A 19,135-nucleotide genomic window follows, 5' to 3' on the forward strand; every position below is an offset into this window, starting at 1 on the left:
CCTAAAGAAAATTAAAAATGAGAAAAATCCCCAAGAAGAACTCTCTGGTTCACAGGTTGGGGTTCATTGAGGGAATAGGAATAAACACTCAGAATCCCACTTTCTTAACCCTGGAGCTGGTATCAAGTCCCTGAATCAATGCCCCTGTCTTCAGGATAAACCCCATGGCAGCACTTTGGTCTTTGAGAAATGAGTTAAGTACATGTGAGCATAGTTTCAGCTGCTACCCAGATCAGATAAATGATTTTTAATATGTCACTTGTTCACATCCTGCTCAAAATCATTCTTTCTACTTTCCACACAATATGCACGATTTTTCTTTCATTTTAACTATTTACAAACAGAAAAAACCTATCTTTTAACTGGTCATTTTCCAAGTCGCTATAAAATGCAGCTATTTAAGAAAAATTTACATGAAATATAAAAGGTAGCTTATTCCCTATATATACATTTTCCAGTTTTAAAAGGTAAGTCTCCTCCCCTCAAAGAAAGGAGTGAGAATAAAGAGGGCTTTATTATTTCTTTTCCAGGCAATTTAAAATGTAAGATATTACCGGTTTCAGGAAATCAGATTTCTGAACATCAGATCATAAGTAAATGGTTATTAAAAAAAAAAAAAAACTTTTACACAGCCTTTTAAACAAGTTAGAAGGTGGCAGTGTGTCTGCTACAATAGTCTGGAGGACTAGAGGGCTGAAGCATAAAAGGGTTGTTTCTGTTATTTAAGTAGATTTTAGTTAGTTCAGGGAATACACCCATTCCTAAAATATGCCTGATGAGGGCAGACACCTAAAGCTACTCTTAGCTCCAGAAATGAGTATCTTCCATCTCAAATTGGAATCAAATGCTCTCAAGCTCCTGGTTCTGGCAAGGTAGAATTTAGGGAGTTCCAAATTTCCTGGTAGGTCAGCTTCCCATCCACATCCTGGTCAGTCTTGTGGAATAAATCCTGAAGGTCTGTCAGAAGGGAATTATAATAAATGTACATGTGTATTTACAGAAAAATTCAGTTGAGTGGGCTCTTAAAGCATTGAAAAGAAACTACTTTGCAGATTTGTTTACAAAATGCAACGTTTAGGATTTCATTAAATCAGAAAGACTAATTTTTGATCCTGTAAGAATGAGAAGAATATTACATGATACTGTCCCCCCAAAATAGAAGCAGCGATAGATAGTTGTGGGAGAAATGCATGACCTGACTTTCTGTCCAGGGCTTTCCCTTTAGATTTTCCAGAATTTAATCTATGTTGAAGGAGGACAGATGTCTGTTTGATAGAAAGTAGTCTATAAAACAGATAATGAGCTCCACTTCACTCTCTCTTTTGCACACACTCTCTCTTTTCCTCTTATTTTCTCTCTCACTCTGCAAGGAGACACTCTGTTTGCTTAATAAACTCTCTTGCATGAAAAAAATAGATTATGATATATTTTGATAAATCTCTTTGGATGACTGAGTGGAAGTTCCTATCAAAACTGATAGAAAAGTCAAATCTCAACAAGGAAAGTAACCTCTCTAAGGTCATGTATATCTCCCATTGCTAGAAACACATGAAAGTACAGTTTCCTTATTATCTATGGAACACTGTCTCTCTGCAACAAGAATGTGAGCAGTTCAAGATCCAAGGACTGAAGAATATGGTGAGATACCACTTCATAACTACTAGGATGGTTGTCGTCAAAAAGTGTTGGTGGGTATATGGAGAAAGCAGATCAAATACACATATAGTGCTAATGAAAACATAAAATGGCCCAACTACTTTAGAAAATAGTTTGGCAGTCCCTCAAAAAGTTAAGAGTTACCAGCAATGACCCAGTGATTCCATTCCTCAGAATATATTCAATGGGGATGAAAATATGTCTACAAAACCCTGCACATTAATATTCAGAGGACTATTATTCCTAATAGTACCAATGTGGAAACAATTCAAACTATAATCAACTCATGAATGGAGAAATAAATGTGCTATGTCCATACAATGGAATATCACTCAGTCAAAAAAGGAATGAAATACTGCTACATGCTACAATATGAACAGACCATGAAAATCTTACACTAAAAGAAGCATACACATATTATGATTCCATTCATAAGAAGCTTCCCAAATAGGCAGAGGAAGCTGGGTACAGAGTTTCCTTCTGGGGTGATAAAAATTTGGTGGAATTAGACAGTGGTGATGGTTGCCTAACTCTGTGATTATACTAAAAACCACTCAATTTCACATTTTAAAGTGGTGACTGTTATGTGAATTTTATTTCAATAAACAAAACAAAAAAACAAACAAACAAACAACAACAAAAAAAACCCAGGAGACTATATCATCTTCAAAGACTGTTTTAAAAAAAATATTTTGGTAGTCATAGATGGACTCTCTTTCATTTTTATGTGGTGTTAAGGATGAAACCCAGTGCCTCACACATGCTAAGTAAAAATTGCTCTGTCACTGATCTACAGCCCTTGCCCCAGAGACTATCTTTTCAAAGCATTCCCTTCCTCTCTACCCCCATCAATCCCTCCAATTTTCTTTCTGGTAGCAATGACACCATATGATCTGATCTTCTTCATTCCTAAGACATATTTTAGCAACAGGATATTGTGACAATGAACCTCCAGGCAATAGTGGGCAGCAGGTGGTCTGCAGGCTATCTGCCTGCTAACTCAGACAATAGGCAGGTGAACGTCTGGCAGTGGGCAACGGGTAGGTGAAAGGTTTATGATGGGTAGGCAAGAGGCGGGCAAAGAGGCAATTGACAGATGATAGGCTGTGGCAGTCAGTGAGCGATCCATACTCAAAAGGCAGGTGATATGCTGGCAGATGGCAGGTGATTCAGTGGATGAATGGCATAAATAGCCAGGAATTCCTGGGCAGTGCCTACTGCAGAGAAACAGTATTTCCTCTGCTTGAATACTGAGTTACTGAGCGACAAGGAATGCAGCCCCCCTCTAGTCCACCATCTTGAAACTCCCTGCCATGAATCATCTTAAGGGACAGAAAAGGTATGGAAAATTATTCATGTTACTCTCTCTAAACATCAGACGGTACAACTGCCTTGAACTGGACTTGATGATCAAGGGCTAACAAAAGATTTTGGTAATTCCCCATTGCATCATTTAAGAAATCTGGATATCAAAATTTTCAGAATATATTTTGGGTTATATTTCTTCATTCTGCAATCTTTCAATCTCCTTCAGTAGCAGAAGAGGATCTGTGAACATAGTTTGCTAACACTGGGGGCACTGTGAAAGCATTTAAGTCTTTCAAGATCACAAAATGGACACTCTTCAGATGGCAATGGTGGAAGAAGCTCCTTGGACTTTGATTGATCTTCATAATTATAACCTTGGTGAAAACCAACATGTGAGAGTGTCTTTCTCTAAGTCAACAATTTAATAAAGGGGAGATGAGCATTGGGGGTGAATCACATTTTTCAGTGTCATCACCTACTGACTGTTCAGAAAAATGGGAACCAGAGCTTGATTTTTTTTTTTTTGTTTTTTGTTTTTCATACTGTTTCCCCCTTTTTCTTCATGTTGTTATCATTTCATGGTTATAAAATGAAATGGGATATGTAAAGGAAGAGTTATTAACTGGTATATTTCATTTGTTTTATAGGAAAGACATTTTTATTGTCTGTTTAAAAATTTAGTTTCATTTTGCTTTATTTTTTTCAACTTAGTTGACATACATGCCTTAAAAAGCAAAACTAGTGTTGATATTGTGTATTTACTAGAAAAAAGGAATTGATTGTGTAGGCACATTGTTATATGGGTGCTAAAATGTTTAGGCAGGGGTGTGTAAAAAGGTTAACTTTTTTGTTTCTCCTGCTTGGAATGTATTTTGAATGATTGGCTTATCTTATTTCTTGCTATTTAATCAAATAAGATGCTTGATATTGAAAGAATAATGCAGCATTTTTAGTTTTTACTACTTTAGGCTTTATTGTGTTTTTAAAAAATTGGCCTTTCTTAATCACAGTTCTGGTCCAGATTCAGTTATGGATGTAGGCATTAATTAAAATTAACAAGATGCAGAGTGTTAATTTCTTAAGACAACAAAGTGATTTCTGCAAGTTTGAGCCCTATGTGAAAAGTCTTATGGAATCTCAACCCTTTTGTACACACTTTTGTGGTATGTAACATATAAATGTCAACACTAAGTAATGTCTTGTTGGTGACTGAATATTTTTCATAGCTGTTTTGACTGTGACATGACTTATTTGCATTTAAACATATGTTGCCATCCTTTGTTTATAATTAAGATTTGGAATATGGTTGTGGATTTCTGAACATGTGCAGACTGGTCTAGCTAACTCAGGAAATGGTGCATGTATTTTTTAAAGACAAAGTATACTGCACAAATTTGCAGGAAGACTAATTTTGTGGCAGTTTTATAAAACTGACAACCAGGTGGGACCAAAGTTTATGTGCCTTTAGTATTAATTTACCTTGCATTGTAATACTAAGTTTCAATTAATCTTCAAAATATTTTGCATTTAGGAATAGATCTGACTTTAATAAAAACATAGTTCAGAATCTATAGTTCAAATTTATTTGAATAGTTCAAATTTATTTGAATTGTTGATTCTATTAAATGACCAATATTTTTTGAAATTGATGTCCTGGGTTTTGAGATTCATAGATTCTATTAGCTATGTAAACAGATTGGTCATGTATATTATCTATGCATTTTCTATGCATTTGAATTCATTTTCATTCAACACCATTGGGTTGGCACATATGTCTCAAGTTCATTACTTTTGATTGCTTTATAGAATCTCATACCTAGAACTCATTTATATGTCTGCTGCTACAATGATGTATACTTATGTGTTTATTTTAATTGTCTACACTAAAATCAGGGCAGAAATTTTCATGTGTATCTCCTTATGGAGATCTAGAGGAAAAGCAAATCATAGTAGTACACATAGCAAAATTTATATTATCACCTTCTTCTTTTGTCAACCTTTTTATTGTTATGAAATTCTTGTAAATTTTTGTTTATATATCAGGTTTTAAAAAATATTTTTACTCAAGTAATTAATATCCTACTTTAGTGTCATACAGAATTAAAGCCTTTTACAGTGAAGATAGCCCCATGCCCATGACTTAACTCAAAGTCTTAAGACTCTTAAGTAGATCTGTAGCATGAAGTATGGAAATTGTGTTCTCTGACATTTCTTTGGGGCTAGTTTTGACATCCTTCATGCACTGGGGGAGAACAGGTAGGAAAGAGTAATAGTACCAAAATAGTACTATCTGTTGAACACAAAGTATTTGTGGAAACTGTGGGAGGAATGTTATTTTCCTATAAGAGATAAATATTTGGTATAACACAACAGTATAGCATAGATGCTACATCTATTTTCTTGCAAGATTTCTATAACTGACTAGCTTCTCAACATTTAAGGCAGTATATTGCAACTAATTTTTTTAATAACACTCTACTATAATTTCTGTTTTATCAAGGACTGTGTCTGGGATTAGTTTCAGTAAATGCTATGCTTAAAAATGCATTGTTGATTTTTCTTCCTTACTATAATGATTCAAACTGTATTATCTTGACAGAATTATGTTTATTATTAAAACCTAAGTTGACAAAAGACATGACTTTCCTCAATTACATAGTTTCATTATTTCATATGCCTGAATATCCATGTTATTGCATTTGCAAAATATTTCATTACAAGAGGATGTAAACTTGAATGAATACAAAATATAACTTTCTGAAACAAATTAGATATGGAAGAACTATTTCTCTCTGCCATATCAGAAACCTTCAGTTAAGAGTGAGTATGAAAGCATAGTTTGACAGATTTCTTGAGAGATGTGTTAATCTGTAAAGAAATCTAGTTTTACTTTATACGTAGCCCCTAAAAGATGACAAAAGCTGTATTGCCTGGATTCTTCAGGAAAACAAACAAAAAAATAGATATATCTACAACATAAACACATAAATACACATACACACACACATACATAAAGGGAGAGAGACAGAGGTACAGAGATTATTGCACGCACACACACACACACACTGATATTCATGATAAGGAATTGACTCATTCATGATGGAGGTTGAAAAGACTCATGATCTGTAATCAGCAAGCTGGACCCTGGAGGGTTGAAGGTATAGGTCCAGTATAGTCTTGAAGACATGAGAACCAGAGGACCTGATGGTGTAAAATCCAGTCTTAGTCCAGGTCTGAAGGCAGAAGAAGATTGATGAGCCAACTCAAAGGCAAAGATTGGGACTTCTCAACCTCCGTTCTCTTTGGGCCTTTGATGGATTGTACGAGGCTCACCCACATCAGAGAGCACAGTCTACTGATTCAAATGTGAATCTCATCCAGAATCACCCTCACAGAAATACCCAGAATAAAATTTAATTGAATATTAGGACACCCTGTGTCCCAGTCAAGTTGATTTATATGACCATCAGAGAAGCCTTGATTTCAATACCTGATCATAGAGATGAAGCAAAAAAAAAAAAAAAAAAAAAAAAAAAAAAAAAAATTACTTAGGTAGAAGGGAAAGAACCAAGCAACAGAGGGAGTTGAACTTCTTTAAGAAACATTCCCATTGATAAGTCATGTTCTGTCATTAAAAGCCTAACATGTGCTAATATTAAGTGAAATGACCAGGATTGTACATAAAAACTTTATTAAACCCAAAATTTGTATATAAATCAGAAAACTTGCCACATAATGATACCACTAAATTTAAGTGTATATTTATGTAGAAAAACCTTAACTTTGTAAATAGTATATTGCTGAGAGTTGAATTATAAACAGTATCCTTCCAAGAAAAAAAATCTAATTTTGGAAAATTTTTTTTTGGTTGTTTAAAAAGTAATAAATGGGGCTGGGGAGATAGCTCAGTTGGTAGAGTGCTCGCTTTGCATGCACAAGGCCCTGGGTTCGATCCCCAGTACCGCAAAAAAAAAAAAAAAAAAAAAAAGTAATAAATGATTAGCTTCATAAAAATTAGTAAGGATTCTCATGGCAATAGAGAGGGAACACAAAGTGATTTATGAAATTAAAGAAAAGCCCAGTATCTGTCAAAGTCAATATTTGTCTGTGTTCACAGCAGCAGATAGAGGACAGTTAATTTATCACTTGAGGCTATCTGTGAGGAAGAGCAGTTGCACAGATGTTAAGATCCTTTTTCCTCCTCTGTCATTGTACTAACTATAAGAATGAAAGGTTCCTCATCATCCTTTAGAGTTCAGTGTGAACACATTTTTACCTATTTTAAGAGTGAAACAACTCCTGAGAGAAGGTAAAAGAACAAAAAGAATAATAAATAAGTAAATAAATAAGAAAGGGTTTTAGATCTAATTCCATGAGATAAGATACATCAAGATCCAAGATCAGAAGCTGTCCCAGAAGTATGGTTTCTGTGTTTATTGTTCCATCACCCATCTGCTGTCTCTGAGAGTTGAAATCAGAGCAGGCATCTGCTGAAATGCTGTATTCATTACTCACAAGAGTGAGGAGCATGAACAAGTCACTCAGGGAACACTTCTTCAGAGCCTCTAATGATGGGTAGTGAAGTTCAGGGTCTGTTCCTTGTTCTGAAAGATGATGTCAGAGCTCCCTACTATATACCGAAAGGTGTCTACCTATGTGAGTCCGTTGTGTGGCATCCAGTGGGGGTCCTCCTTTTCCACCATGGTGGAAGGTGGATGTGCTAGGGTAACCCTAACATGCTTCTTTTGTAGTCAGCCCTCTGAAATAACAATTTAAATCCATTCATGAGATCCCCTCCTCTGTGGTGAATTAAAATAAGGAAGTCAACAATGAGCATCAACATCTGCAAGAGTGTAATAGAGTAATATATAATTAGAAAATGAAACCTAAAGAGAATAATTTATATTATTTATGTATTATGTATATAATGTATATTTATGTATATTATATATGTACCTATATGATAACCCAAATAGGTACATTTTTATCTATTTAATTAACACCTCATTTAATTGCTTTGCAAAACTTTAAGTCATAACTGTTAATAAAGGGCAAACTAGATCCTTGTGGTTATCAGACCTAAACTTCTGCATCCTTTTCAATCTCATTCGAACAGAGACTGCTGGTCATGAAGTTGAGTGATAACACTTAAATATGTAAACCACTTCTCTGAAACTCCTATTTCTGGGTGTTCCCTTGCCTTCTTCCCTTCTGAACAATGGTCCCTACCTGAATCCTCTGGGTGGTCTGAATATGCAAGGGAACCCTGTGCGAGCACCACCAATAAAACTTATGGGTTACCACTTCTCTTGATTACATGTTTCCTTGACCAGCCCCCAAATACTTGAAAACCTACAAACGGATAGGCCAGATTTTGTTCATTGAATCTTATAACTTACTATTTATCTTGTTTCTACTGTTTGACTCATGAATAATGGGGCTATAAACTTCTATGTACATATTTTTATATTGATTGAGTTCTAGTTCTCTTATATACACCTATGACTTAAGTTTCCAAGTCTTGTGGTAACTCTATATGTAGCATTTTGAAGACCCACCAAAATGATATCTGAAGAGGCTATTTTATGTGCTGACCAGCAATGTATGATCACCCCGATTTGCCCCACTTCCCTCAACATTTGTTGTTTTCTACCTTTTGGATCATTGCTGTCCTCAGCATGATTTTGATTTGCATTTTACTAGTGACTATCATTCTTTCATGTGCTCGTTGCCCATTGTATGGCTTTTTTGGGAAAATGTGAATTCACATTACTTCTCTGATGTCTTGATTGTGTTATCTTTTACTAGAGAGTATAAACGTTCTTGTATATTTTAAGTACGAATCTCTTGTCATGTATAAGATTTAAACATATTTTTTCTCATTCTGTGGGGTTCTCTTTTCACTTCCATAGTTGATGCTTTTTGAATGAAGAAACTGTTAATTCAATTTTCACAAAGTCCAATTTATTTTGTTTGTTACTTGTGATTTTGAGTAGATTTTGAAAATATGTATTGCCTATCCTGTGTTTTTATATGAGTATAGTATTATCACTTAAATTTATGTTGATTATCCATCCTGATAATAGGATGCATACGGTGGAGCTGGAGGGCCAAGTTGATCTTTTCTATATGGATATCTAATTTTCCTAGAACAATTTTCTGAAAAGATTAATTCTTTTATATGGTAACTGGGATTACTAGTGGAAAACCAGTTGACCTTAGATGCAAGTTTGATTTCAGAACCTATACAGAGAACATATCATGTGGAACTTAATATATTTTCCTGTTTCCTGATCTGGTACTTTTTCTTCCTTTTCTTTACTAATTCCTTTCATTAAACTTACATCATAATGAGGAGAGTGTACATACCTATTTTTTCATTTCTCAGAGAGGAAATATACATTATCACCATTACCAGGATGTTAATTGTATTGTTAGATTAGATTTTTTTATTAGACTACAGGTGCTTCCTTTTCTTCCTATTGGGTTGAATATTTTTTCCCCATCAATGAAAGTTACTGAATATTGTCAAATAATTATTTTGTGACCATTGAGTTGATTGTATATTAGTTTTGTTTTTCCATTTTCTATTGGCATTAATGTATTAATGTTACATTGAATGATTACTGGATATTTAGACAATACTATAGAAATATAATAAATCCCACTTAATGCTGATATGTGATCTGTAAGTAAATTAGTAATTTAAAATCTTCCCACAGTGCCATGCACTCCCTGACATGATGTTTTGACTTGCCAAGGCCCAAGGCAACAAGTCAAGTTGGCCACATTCTGAAACCAGGAGTCAAAATACTTTATTCTTAATAAGTTGATTATCCTGTGTAGTTTGTCACAGTAATAGAACTCTGATGAATGCAGAAAATTGGTACCAGTAGGGGTGCCACTGCCATGCCTATATGTGATGATGGCAGAGAAGTATGTGGAATTGGTATTCAGGAGTTTGGGAAAATTTGAAGAAGTAGGCAGAGAAAGCCTAGAATGGTAGAAGTGGGGAATAACGGCTATTTCTAGGGTTGGGGAGAACTAAAAATGTCAGAATGTTGATTAGGAACTTTAACAGTAAAGCCCATGTTGATGAAGTTTCAGATGGAAATTATGTCTATCACAAATAGAACTACAGGTCACATGTGCTTCATTCTGGCAAAGATATTGTCTATATTTTTGTCCATGCCCTTAGACTGTGTATGAGTCTGAGTTTAAAGGTGACAGAACAGATATGGAATAAATTTCAAGGTAATACAACATTCAAGCTCAAAATGGATGTTATTGGTGATTTTAGCCAAATTTACAGTGGGGATTAGGAGCAAAAACCAGAGAAGAAAGATGTGAAACACTTTCAGTTTGATCAGAAAATAAGTGAGTTTAAAGTTGAGGCCACATAGGGTACAGTTTTTAAGAGATTAAGGTTGTTTAAAAAAAAAAAAAGTACAAAGTAGTGGGAAAACAGATAAAGAAAATGTCCTGAGGGCCTCTCAAGAAACAGCAAGACCATACCACTAGTGGCTCTAAGTTTTTTTAAGGGGAGAGAGGGAGTGAGGGAGAGAGGGAGGGGGAGGGAGAGAGGAAGGGGGAGGGAGAGAGTAAAGGGGGGGGGGGGAGAGAGAGAGAGAGAGAGAGAGAGGGACAGTTCTTTTCACACTATTTGCACTGAATCACCACCTAGGAAATTATTTCCCCAGGATGCATTTCCAAGTGTTCAGTTAGCCAAGTACTCCAGAAGTTGCTGCATCCATAATTCATGTGGATTTATGTTACTGTTTTTGCCAGTGACATACTTTCATGTCTTTAGTGTTGTGCTGGTTTTACACGGATGCAGAATGCATGAGTTATAGAGTTACAGGTGGTTCCATTGAGATTTCAAAGGAAAGTCTGGGAGCCCAAGCAGTGTGTTGCTGGATCAGAGCAAGCATAAGAGGGAGGTCATGGGGAATGCAGCCAACAAGGCTGTAGGCCTGGGCTGCTCAAGTGCTTTCAATCTAATTTTCTGCCATCATGTGTCCTAGATGGTAAATGTGGAACAACTATAGGATTGATTTTTGCTCTGCTGAATCTTAGTCTTGGTTTTTAGTATGATTCCTCCATGTTATTTTCCTCTTCCTCCCTTTGGTAATGGGAATATTTATCTTCTGCCACTGTGTCATGGAAGTATGTCATTTTCTTTTTGATTTTACAGGGACTCACAGCTAAGAGTTTGGCTTGCATTTTATAGGAACATTTTACTTTGAGTGTTGAGCAATCCTGTAATTGCAAAGAGTATGGGAACTCTTAGAGGTGAACTGAATGCATTTTACAGTGTGAGAAGGACATGAGCCTTTGGAAAACCAGGAATGGAACGTTATGTTTTGCATCATAAGTGTCCCTCAAAAGTTTATGTGTCCCCAGCTGGTGGTGCTATTGGGAGGAGGTAGAAGCACTAGGAGGTAGAAGCACTAGGAGGTAGGATCTAGTTGAAGAAATAGGTCAATGGAGTCATGCCCTGAAAGGGGATATTGAAAACCTAGACCATTCCTCTCTCTCTATTTCCTGGCCATCACAAGGTGAGCAGCTTTGATCTACCATGTGATCTCCATCACATACTTCTACCTTATTGTAAGCCAAAAGCAACAGGGCACAGTAATCATGGACTGAACTGCCAAAACATTAGTCAAAATGATATTCCTTTTAAGGTGAGTATCTCAGTTATGTTGTTAGTGATAGAAGCTAACACAAGACATTACTAGCTGCATACTTTTCTCTTGTATTTCTGTATGTTTTCTAATCATTTTAATTAATTTCAAATTAATTTATAATTTTGCCTTAATTTTATTTTATAATGATTAGTTATTTAGGATGGCATTGTTTGATTTTATTAATCTCTTAATATCCCATACATCTTATATCTAATTTCATTGCGGATGCAGAAATCTTGTACACTCTTTTTTTACTTGTTGTTTGTTGATATACATGACATAGAGTGCATTTTGACATATAATACATACATGGTGTACCACCCATTCCAATAAGGACCCTACTCTTGTGGTTGTACATAAAATGGAGTTACATTGGTCATTTGTTCATATATGAGCAAAGGAAAGTTATATCTAATTCATTCTACTGTCTTTCCTAAATACCATTCCTCTTCCCTTTTCTTCATCCCCCTTTTGTTGCTTGATCCTGCTTCTTCTATCAGATGAAAGTTAATGTTGAATTCCTTTAGTGTATTTTTTTTTTTGGTACTGGAGATTGAACCCAAGGGTGCTTAACAACTCAGCCACATCCTCAACCCTTTTGTATATTTTTGTTTTTAGATGGGGTCTTGCTAATTTACTTAGGGCCTTGCTAAGTTACTGAGGCTGGCCTTTAAATTATGATCCTATTACCTCAGGCACCTGAGCTGCTGGGATTACTGGTGTGTGCCTCCATACCTAGCCTATAGTGTATTTTTATATTCATAAATGCTATTTGGTTTTCAAAAAAATCTTTAATTATATCTATCTTTACCATCTATTTGATGAGATATTATCATATTATCATCTTTTTTCAATCTTTATACACAATTTTATTAGTTCTTACAATAAGTTTATAAAAGTGGCTCTGAAGTATCAGCTTTTATGTTGCTGTGACCAAAATACCTGAAAAGAACAACTAAAGGAGTTAATGTGTATTTTGGCTCAAGGTTTCAGAGGTCTCAATCCATAGATGATAGACTCCATAGCTCTGGGCCCCAGGTAGGGCAGAACATCATGGCAGAAGGGCATGGCAAATGGAAAGCAGTTTGGGACATGGACACTAAGAAGAAAGGAGAGAGAGAGAGAGAGAGAGAGAGAGAGAGAGAGAGAGAGAGAGAGAGAGAGAGAGAGGGAGCGCTCTGCTCACCATGGTCAAAATGTATACCCTAAAGGTGCTCTGAGTGACTCATCTGTCCAGCCAAACCCTACCTGCCCACAGTTACCACCCAGTTAATCTATATGAATGGATTAATTACTGACATGGAGCATTTTTGGGACACCTCATATCTAAGCCATAACATCCACCATCTGAGCCTCCTTCGGAGACTAGTTTCTATCTTTCCAGTATAGGAATCACATTCTATAATTATTTGCTTATAATATAATTGTTAAAGCTGACTTATAAATAATATATTCTAAACATTTCTAGTAACTGAACCTCTCATGTAGGTGGTTAATTTTTTTGTTAGGTCATTTATTTGTTTAGTAAAGTGAAATCCATTATCCTCAAAATGTACAGTCCCTGACAATACTGTTAAGACTTTTCTCTAGTTTTAGAATTTTAGCATGGCTACATATGATATTGTTCATGTGCTAGCAAAAGTCACTTACTGGTCAATGGCTGTTCTTAATCCCCCATAGCAAGTTAGATTTCTCACACTTTACCATTGATTTTTAATATATTTTAATTTTAATTGATGCATAATGATTATACATATTTATAGGACAAAATATGATTTTTTTCAGTGCCAAGGACTGACCAAAGGGCTTGAGAAGTGCTCTACCACTGAACTATACTTTCAGCCCAAAGTATGACATGTCTACAGGTGAATACAATGTGTAATGATCACATCAGGGTAAGTGGCAAGAAATTTATCACTTCTTTGTGTTGGGGAATGTTTTGGTTTGGATGTGAGGTGTCTCCCAAAAACTCATGTGTGAGACACTGCAAGAAGGTTTGGAGGAGAAATGATCATGTTATAGCCTTAACCTAATCAGTGAATTAATCCCTGATGGGATTAACTGAGTGTTATCTGGAGGCACCTGGGGTATAGCTGGAGGAAGTGGTTCATTTGGGGTGTGGCTATGGGGTATGTATTTTATATCTGGAGAGTGAAGTCTCTCTCTCTCTCTCTCTCTCTCTCTCTCTCTCTCTCTCTCTCTCTCTCTCTCTCTCCTCTCTCTCCTCTCTCTCTCTCTCTCTCTCTCTCTCTCTCTCTCTCTCTCTCTCTCTCTCTCTCTCTCTCTCCTCTCTCTCTCTCTCTCTCTCTCTCTCTCTCTCTCTCTCTCTCTCTTTCCTGATCACCATGTGAGCTGCTTCCTTCTGCCTCACCTTGAGCCCTGAGGAATGGAGCTGACCTTCTATGGCCTAAGACCTCTGAAACCTTGAGACCTCAAATAAACTTTTCCTCTGCTATGGTCGTTCTAGTCGGGTTCTTTAGTCATATCAGTGAAAAAGCTGACTAAAACAGGGACATTCAAAATTCTTCCTAATTGTTTTGAAGTAATTATTGTCAAATGTAGTTACCTGACTGTGCTACAGAACATTAGAATTTATTCCTTCTACTCAATTGCACCCCTTTACCCATTAACTATCCTCTCTCTCCATTCCTCCCTTCCTCACCCCCTTCCCAGAATATCTATGAGCTGTTAAGAGGAAAAAAGCAAATCTCTGGGTAATGTGAATAGAATGACTTTTATTTTGTGAGACAAATCAATCAATACATTTTTAGATTAACACAGTTGATTCTTGTTATTCATAGATTGCACATTTTTGTACTTGCTTACTCACTACAATTTTTTTTTTTTTTTTTTGGTACCAGTCATATCCCAGCCCTATTTTGTATTTTATTTAGAGACAGAGTCTCACTGAGTTTCTTAGTGCCTTGCTTTTGCTGAGGCTGGCTTTGAACTTGTAATCCTCTTGTTTTAGTCTCCTGAGTCACTGGGATTACAAGCATGTGCCATGCACCTGATTACTCACTACAATTTATTTGTAAACCCAGAACCAACAATTTTTCATTTTTGCATTCAGATATGCAGAGGCAGCAACAAATCTTTTCCTGGCACAAATAACACTTGTTCAAAAAAAAAAAAAAAAAGTGTGTATGTGTGTGGAAAACACAGTGCATTATTTTCCTATTTTATTAAAAATAAGAGGAAAACAACTGTATAGTTTTTTTTTTTTTTCTCTCAGTTCCCAGTGTATAAAATTAAGTAGCATCCCTAGACAGGCATACACACACACACAGACGCACAAACTTAGTCTCTAAAACTACTTAGCAAATTCAAAATCAACTGTATTGTCTTACTGTCTACTTCCTGCCCCTTCCCCTCCCTGTCTGCAACTACTTATAAAAGACTCATAAGTAAAAAGAGGGGCTGGGGTTGTAGCTCAGTGGTAAAGTACTTGCCTCAAATGTGTGAGGCACTGGATTTGATCCTCAGGACCATATAAATAAATAAAATAAAGGTATTGTGTCCACCTACAACTAAAAACAAAAAAAAAGTTTTAAAAAAAGAAAAAAGTAAAAAGAGGTTGGAAGGTTTTTAAGTGGCTAGTGAGACAGATAAAGTCACATCTTATGCAGGAGAGACAACTAAAAAGTCCTCATAGGACACAATCCATCAATGATATGGAAAACCCCAGCGTTTCAACAGGGCACATTGAAGCACTTGGCTGACTGATTCCCACCTCTTCCCCAAAAGTTTCCACTCCCATTTAACGGAGGACTTTGTAAAGCCACAAACACCCTCCAATGGCTAGTTTCTACTATCAGAAGCTTTAGCTTCTCACAACCAGCTGTCATTTGGACTCCCTCCCCTTCCCTAAGAAAACAGAAAGGCCATAAGAGCAGATTAACAAAAGTGAGAAGGAAACTGGGCTTGGCCCTGCCACTGCTCACTGGGAGGTCAGCCCAGGGAGAGTTTTTTCTACCTCCTTCCTTTGCTGCTGGTGGCTGCACCCTTCCTCCCTGAAAGGTTTTGAAACTCTCAACTTAAAAGACTTAAAGGTACTACTAAAATCCCTACAGTTCCTGGGTTCCCTCTCATCTAGCCAGAACAAACTGCCTTGGCTGTTCTGTTCTTCCCCTGTCTACCTTCACAGCAAAGAAACCACCCAAACACACACACACACACACAAATCCCTTACCCTGTAAGATTATAAGCAAACCAACAAAACAAAATATAAGTACATCCTCATCATTACACAGATAAGATTTGTAGTTGCTGTCCTTGCACAACTGGTTAAGGAAAAGGGAATTACTCCACAATTCCTAAGGAATTCAAATTCTGTCTCTTATAAAGTCAGAACTGTTGGGGGCTGTGCCATGTTGACCGCGCCAGGGCGGCACCTGATCACATCGGCGCCTGATCCCATCGGCAGCGTGGAGGTTAATTGACATAAGCACACTCAGGTGATTTATCGTCCACGCACAGTGTATGCGCATGTGTTCTCAAGCACTCCTAATTGTGCCTGCTCAGACATCTAGCGTCTTGCTAATCTTTGCTAAGAGGCGTGCCCCTGCTCTCTGCCTCCTGGAGGTGATATAAGCGTAGGCGGAGCGAGACAGCGCAGCACAGCAGCTAGTAGAAAAAAACACAGGAGCAGCGAGCAGAAGAGGTGGCAAACAGAAAGAAGACACACAGCGGCAAGTAGAAAGAAGAATGCAGCAGCTAGTAGGGAAAAGTGGCGGCAGCTAGCAGAACGGAGAACTAAGACGCATCACTAAAGCACCTTAGGTAGACGCACCCTTAGTTTACAGGATGCAGGACACACCAGTAAGAAGAAGACCTTAAGTGAGGCGTAGCAAGTCTCTCTTCCTCTAAACTCTAAGTAAAGCCTGTCCTTCTCTCAAGGTCCCTTTCTCTCTTAAGCAAAGTCTCTCTCTCCTCTCAAAGCAAGTAAACCTCATTTCCTCTATCCTTTATAAACAAACAAGCAAGAAAGCATTGCACTAAAGAGAAAGATAGAAGTAGCTCAGTTTCCAGTCCACCACCCATAAGACCCGTGCAAGTTGTTGCTGCAAGCGGTGACAAATATCCATGGATTTTGTACCGCAAAGAGCCAATGACAAGAATATAATGGGGCAAAGGATTGCAGATGATAATCAAGATACAAGAAAGGAGAAAAGTATTTACAGAAAATAGGGAGGAAGGAGTGTCCATAAGAAAAGCCTTCATTGTCACTCTTGTCAGCCCTCTTGGCACTGGACTTGGCTTTGAGCCTTATTGGGCTCGGACACATTGATGGGCTTGGCTTTGACAACCTTGGGTTCTGGTTCTCTTGGGCATGGTAGCCAGCTTGTTCTTGGCCTTCTTGACTGGGGGTTGGGGGACTTTGGGCTTCTTTCTTGGAGTTTTGGAGGCATCCTTCTTGGGATTGGTTGACTTCTTTGGCATGGCCACATTCTTGATTTCCTTCTTGGTCTTTTTGAAGGCCACTGACCTCTTGGGCTCCTTGCTCTTGGCCAGACAGAAGGCTCCTGAGGCACCTACACCTTTGGTTTGCTTGATAACAACAGTGGTTACCAGGCACTTGATTAACAACTTGAGCTGGGAGTCAGCATTCTTATCTCACCCACCTTGTAGAGATTCTTGATACACTTCTAGATGGATTGGTGCAAGGAGCCAGTGTGGTTCTTCTGGGCCTGGGTGGCAGTCACGATCATGTCTGAATAGTTGGGGTGGTCTGTGGACTTCTTGGAGGCCTCAGCCTGCTTGGGTTTGGCTGTAGGAGTGGATGTGTAGTTATCAGTCATGGTAGCTCTCCTGGTACTGCTGTTGAAGGTGTCTTCCAGAGGACCAGCCCTCATCAAAGGCTGACTAAAGTCTGACTGGGGGTCTGACCAGCAGGCTAATCCACAGTCCGGTTGTCGGTTGTTGGTAATGCAGGTGAGGGGTCACTGCCTCTCCAGCTGGGTCCTGGTGGCGGGAGGGCTTGTTTGGTTGGCTCTGCATGGCTTCAGAGCGCGCTTGGCTCCAGCAACTGACTTGGGCTCTGGCTTGGGCTCTGGTGGCCTTGGGCTCTTTCTCTGGCTCCTGCTCTGGCTCTGCCTCCACTTCTTCTGCCTCCCTCTTCCCAGCTCTTCTTCTCAAAAATACCTCTTGTTTGGTATACTACATAGGGAGTAGTAATGCATTAACACTTCATGCTTTTTGTGAAAGCATAGTACATTCAGTTCTTTAAAATTTATAATAACATCATTACTTTTGCGTCAATCATATATTGGGGTCTCAGTGTTTGTTTATAAAATTTTTGAAAAAAAATTGCTTTTTGTACCTATAAATCCTGATGAATTCTCTGGGGTAACTGAGTAATAGTTGGCATGGCATGCATGTATTAACTTATTGAAAACATTCCAAAATGTAGAGACAACACATGAATAACACATTTGTAAAACAGAATAAATTGAAACTATGAAGATATTTTACTTTAATCATGCAATTTAAAAGGTCATTTGTAGTAATGAAGATCAATGTTTGGTAAAGGCCCCTACAAGTTTGTTACTGTAGGGATTTTTTTGTTTTTGCAGCTCAGTTGATATAATACTCAAGTGTTGTTACTGGTGGTTTTTATAAATGTCAAATACGTGAAAATACTATATTAAAAATAGAACACACTATTATAAAACTATTTGATTAATATAAATAGTGCCATAGTGATGTTCAATAGTTCAGCTGTCAAGTGATATGACCTTGGGTAAGTTACTTTATTTCTCTAAGTTTCAGTTTCTTCCTTTTTGTGAAGTGGAATTGAAATAACTTAAAGCCTTGGCACAATGCCTGGCACATAGTTCAGTGCTAAATAATTGTTGGTGTCTATAATTATTGTTGTTTTTAGTATTAAATAACAAAACTGCACAGTTGCTTAAAATTTACTGTAAGAAGATACTCATGCAGTCCAAACAACAAAGATTTGGTTGTATGAAAAAGTCAATTTGTTAATTTAGAGTAAGAAAAATAACTGCCAAGCTGATTACTATTCATTTACCCAAATCAGTATTTTCTCCCTGAGGAAGGAAACCAAATGAGATCATGATCTGCTTGATTTCAGATCAAGCCAGAAAGATGACTGCTGTCTCTCTGCCCTATTTTTCCTGCAAATTCAATCTTTTCTCTCAGCTAAAATTTAATATTCTTAAAACAATTATTTTATGTAGTATCCTGATCAAACCCTCTGACTTTTCATTAACTATAGAACAAAGCACAAACTCCTTAGGCTACCTTTTAAGATTCATATTACTTTGTTCCCAAAGTTCCTATCCAATTTTATTACTTCCTTCTATCCAACATAATGAGCTCTCCACTCCAGAATGAATGAATTCTTTGTTATTCTGTGAAACATGCCATGCTTTTTTATTATTCTAAGCTACAGCATAGACTAGGTTTTCCTCATGAAATTTTCTCTTTTCTCTCCAGAGCCTTTTCATCATTGAGGA

General features: G+C 37.2%; 1 long non-coding RNA gene and 1 pseudogene across 2 annotated transcripts in view; one reads left to right on the forward strand and one right to left on the reverse strand.

Annotated features, from left to right (window-relative positions):
- Positions 1-19,135, forward strand: part of LOC306668296 — a 547,020-nt gene that overhangs the window by 84,882 nt on the left and 443,003 nt on the right. The window lies entirely within an intron of this gene.
- On the reverse strand, positions 851-17,588 carry LOC306668881 (annotated as a pseudogene). The gene is made up of 2 exons: positions 16,836-17,588; positions 851-957 (listed from the first exon to the last, which is right to left on the reverse strand). The product of its transcript is annotated as an uncharacterized misc_RNA (transcript).

The sequence above is a fragment of the Sciurus vulgaris genome (assembly GCF_902686455.1).
Source record: "Sciurus vulgaris genome assembly, chromosome: 8".
Taxonomy (NCBI): domain Eukaryota; kingdom Metazoa; phylum Chordata; class Mammalia; order Rodentia; family Sciuridae; genus Sciurus; species Sciurus vulgaris.